At 38.9% G+C, this 4,964-nt stretch overlaps 1 long non-coding RNA gene across 1 annotated transcript; it reads right to left on the reverse strand.

Moving 5' to 3' along the window:
* Positions 1–411: 411 nt before the first annotated feature.
* Positions 412–2,704, reverse strand: LOC119966268. The gene is made up of 2 exons (XR_005460713.1): positions 2,631–2,704; positions 412–2,600 (listed from the first exon to the last, which is right to left on the reverse strand). It is a non-coding gene; the product is annotated as an uncharacterized LOC119966268 (long non-coding RNA).
* Between the last annotated feature and the right edge of the window lie 2,260 nt (positions 2,705–4,964).

A 4,964-nucleotide genomic window follows, 5' to 3' on the forward strand; every position in this document is an offset into this window, starting at 1 on the left:
TATAACCAGTTACCAGCTTCATATTTATTGATATTTGGATCCTGTCCCTAATTATGGGGCATCAGCACCTGTTGAAATCTTACCCCATTTAAGTCCTGGGAGGGGATGTATTTTAAACTTTGTACATCTATAGTATATCTTATACTTTAGCTCACTCGGCTAAATCCCTGCCTTTTAAAGCAGACCAAGCAAGCCAGCAGCACGGTTCAATTCCCTTACCAGTCTCCCCGGACAGGCGCCGGAATGTGGCGACTAGGGGCTTTTCACAGTAACTTCATTGAAGCCTACTCGTGACAATAAGCGGTTTTCATTTTCATACTTGAGGCTACATTTCAGTGTAAACCCGTGTACCCATTACACAGACAATGGCACTATGATGAATAATGCTCAAGATGTCACACAAAACTATTATTTTTAGAGAGCGTTTAAAACATTCTGGTAATTTTATTCTCAAAACATTGCTCAAAACTTAAAAAAATTATTTTCACATATTTTTCCAGTTATTCAAATATCAAAATAATGCTTTAAACCATTTTAAAAGTAAAAAATACATATTTTACAATAACATGGTTAGATTTATTCAGAGCATTGAATTTTCTTTCATTTAATGCTTGTATTGCATTTTTACTTGAAGACATACCTCTGCCTCCCCCAAAACTGGGCTTAAAGCCAATACGGATTGTGTCTTTGGATTTGAATTGTATGGTCTGAGCATGTTCTGTTTGCTTCATTTCCCACAATATCTCAGTTTAGATCCATTTTTCTTGAGCAGTTTTTGTTCAAATTGTTTTCAGACTTATTTGAAGAAAAGCTAAGGGCACAATCTTCAACAAAATTTATATTTAAATTTTTGCAGAGATGATTGATTTTGTGCAAGAGGAAAACTTATGCTCTGAATACACACATTGTTTAGTTTTATTGTGCTTTATGACCTAATCAGATACATCAAGTTAAGGGTGAGGGGTGCACATGTGCCTTTATTTAATGTTCAATTTTCAAAAAGAACTACCAGTGGAATTTTGAAATCCTATATTGAATAGAAAAAGAGGATGGCAAAATAAAAAAAAACACCAACCCACAGAAATCCCACAATATTACAGTGTCTGTAGAGTTTTAGTGCAGCACTAAACCTAGTAAAAGCACTATTAGGCTTGAATCTGTAGTGATACGAGAATATAACCAAAATGCCATTTTAACAACTCCATTTCTTTTAGAGAACCTAGGTTAGTGAAAAGAAAACCCTTATAATATGCTTCATGTGGTTCCCAGTGATTACAATATTAAGGGATGGGGTTTTAATGGTCAAGTTACTTGAATTTCTTCCAGAGATGGTTTAAAACAGGTATGCAGTAGAGGGCCTACTGGTTCATCACTATAGAGAAACTACTAGTTACGTGTATTTGTCTAATAAATACAAATGTGAGATAAGAATGTTCTTTCTCAGAAATGTACGTCGCGCAACAACAGCATTTTTATGGCTGACAAGGCTGTCAGTGCAACAGGTGAAAGATTTCTCTCAGATTATGGGTAGCTATTACTGCATTTAGCACAGGGCTAATTCGCTGCCTTTGAAAGCAGACCAAGGCAGGCCAGCAGCCCGGTTCAATTCCTGTACCAGCCTCCCCGAACAGGCGCCGGAATGTGGCGACTAGGGGCTTTTCACAGTAACTTCATTGAAGCCTACTCGTGACAATAAGCAATTTTCATTTCATTCATATTGTAACTTTATTTTTACTTTTTTGGCCAAGCTCCTTTCCCCACCTGTGTTATGCGCCCACACCTTATTCAGCACAGACCAACAGCAAACAAAGTTCAGCTGCAGGGATTTCTGTATACAGAACTTTGGTCACTCCCTGACTGGGCTGATTTTTGTGAGTGAAGCAAAATCAAACCTTTTCCAAGCATGAAATGCACCTGCCGCTGCCTTATCTGAGAGATTAATGAACCCTATATTAACATTGGAAACGGTTATATCAAGATTTATTTCCATTTTATCAGATTTTTATTGTTTCACTTCAGAATCACTTTCCTCACTTCGAAAGGTGAGTCAAATGCAGAAAGGTCTGTCCAATTCTCTTATTTGTGTGAAGACAGAATCGGGGATAAATGAGTAGAAGCCAAAAAAATAATTGCAGAAGTGAAGGATATTGATTCCAATTACATGTGATCAGGAACAGGAAGAAATGCATAGTGACTTTGATAGATGGAATCAATTTTAGATAATTACTGTTAAAGTACAATAAAGTCAGAATGTACACTTGTGAAGGATATTTAGTGTTCAAAGCTGGAGGTTCTCATTGCATTGCAAATGTAACAATTTAACAAAAATGCATTACTAAATTATAAAAAAGCAATTGTAGCTTTTAGTACTACATTAAAAAAATTTAAGATGATTGAAGTACCATTAAATTATGTTTATGTCTGTGTAGGTAGTCACCAACAATGCAGACAGAAATGTAGGTATTTACCGGGTCTAATCCTTTATTCAGCTAATAAAACCTAGTTAGATTTTCAGAAGATAAAAATAGTGACCAAACTGTCATATTATTACATTACTATCTAAAAATCAATAATTATTTGATTCTGCCATGTGAGAGTACCTTTAAGAAATGGGTGTTGAAGAAATGTACCTTTAAGAAATGGGTGTTTATCAGTGATGTCAGAGTGTGGGTGGAGCTGGGCTGTCTTGTCAGCTTTTTACTTTTGTTTTAGCTGTTTGCTGCAGGATATGTTTTAGTTTCGTTTTAGAGCTGGATAGCTGCAGTCACGGGCAGGTGTATGAATCTCTCTCTGTAAGCTAAAGACTGTAAATCGATCCTGGTGATTTAAAACTAATAACAGTAGTGACTTTAACTTGATGTGCTTCTGGTAAAAGGTGTTTTAAGTCGTATGGATGTTAAAAAAGGAAAGCTTAAAGGTTTACTTAGTGTTGTATTCTTTGGGGGTTGTATTTGAATTGATGGTTGCTAAGATGTTCACTGTATGTTTTAAAAGGTTAACTAGAGTTCCTAGAATAAACATTGTTTTACTTTTAAAAATACTTTTCCATTTCTGCTGTACCACTCCTATAGAGTGGGCCGTGTGCTCCCCATACCACAATCTATTAAAAGTTGTGGGTCAGGTGAACTCCATGATACACTTTGGGGTTCTCTAAACCCTGGCCCACAACAATCCCACACCCTTCCTCTCTTCTGAAGGTTTTTTCTTTGTCTTGTAATCTCAGATTGCCACATATATTGGTTGATACAATCATTTCTTTTTAATAAACTTTTATTGAAAACTTTTTCATTTCGACAAAATAGTACAACAATATGATGTAAAACGGATGCTTAAAGTTACAGTTTAAAAATAACCCAGTCAAGCCTAACCCCCCCAACAATAAACTAAAAAACAATCAACTGACAGTGATTAACTCTTTGAAAACGTAAATGAATGGTTGCCATCTCAGGTAGAACCCCTCTACAGACTCCCTAATGATGTATTTGACCTTCTCCAAATGTAAACATTTCACAAGGTTACCCAACCAGGCCAAGGCATTGAACGGAGTAGGTTTTAGTATCTACCCAAGCAGAACTCGTCTCCGGGCTATTAACGAGGCAAAGGTGAGGACATCGCCTTCACTCCGGCAAGTCCAATACCCCGAAAATGGTCACCAGCAGACAAGGTTCCAGTTCAACGTAAAGGATCTCTGACATGGTGTTAAAGGAGGAGATCCAAAAGCTTAACAACTTGGAGCACGACCAGAACACACAAGTCCGATTAGCCGGCTTCCTGAAAACACCGCTCACAGCTATCGCCAAACCCCGCCCCCCAAATAAAAGAGGACACTAGTTTGTTAACTCTAATAAAAAAGGATTTTGGGAGAAAAGTGGGGCGGCACTGAAAAAGGAATAAGAATCTTGGGAGGACATTCATTTTAATAGTCTGAATCTGCCCGCCAGGGACACGGGATGTTATCCCACTTCTGCAAGTTATATTTGACACATTCCCCAGACATCTATAATTTAATTTATGAAGCGAGGCCCAATCGTGACCCACCCGGATACCCAGATAACGAAAGCTAGATCTGACAAGGGGTAACATCCTCCCCTAGGGATTAACCGAGAAGTATTCACTCTTATCCAGGTTCACCTTATACCCAGATAAGGAGCCAGAATTCCTCAGAAGCTGCATTATCTCATCCATAGTGGAGACTGGGTCCTTAATATAAAGAAGCAGATCATCTGCTTCCAAGGACACCCTATGCTCCCTCCCTCCCCAACTTATCCCCTTCCACCTATTGCAAGATCTCAACACTATGGCCAGTGGTTCAATTGCTAAAGCAAATAGAAGTGGAGATGTAAGACATCCCTGTCTCATATCCCTATTCAACAAAAAAATACCCCGTGCTCAAGGCATTGCGTATCCGCACTAGCCAAAGAGCCCTATACAAGACCCAAACCCAAGATATGAACTTTTGCCCAAACCCAAACCTCCCAAGGATCTCAAAGAGATAACCCCACTCCACCTTATCCAAAACTTTTACAGCGTCCAAGGACGCAATCACCTCTGGTTCAGGCACAAGAGAGGGGGGAAAGAACAATATTTCACAGCTGACATATATTGGCCGACAATTGCTGAACCTTAACGAGGCCTGTCTGGTCTTCCGTGATCACCGCTGGGAGGCATGGCTCCAACCACAGCGGCAACACCGTTGCAATTAGTTTAGCGTCCGCGTTCAAAAGCGAAATGGGTCGAATCAACCCACATTCAATATTGTTCTTCTTCAGGATCGGGGAAATAGAAGCCTGTATAAGTGTATGGGCAACGAACCCCGAGATAAGGAATCATTGAACATGTCTAATATTAACAGGATCAACTGACACCCAAACATATTGTAGAATTAAATGGGGAATCCATCAAGACAGGAAGCTTTAGCCCAAAACTCCTCAGGCCCAATGGGGATTCCAACTCTTCCCACCTTT

This window comes from Scyliorhinus canicula, chromosome 5 (genome assembly GCF_902713615.1).
Source record: "Scyliorhinus canicula chromosome 5, sScyCan1.1, whole genome shotgun sequence".
NCBI classification, from domain to species: Eukaryota; Metazoa; Chordata; class Chondrichthyes; order Carcharhiniformes; family Scyliorhinidae; genus Scyliorhinus; species Scyliorhinus canicula.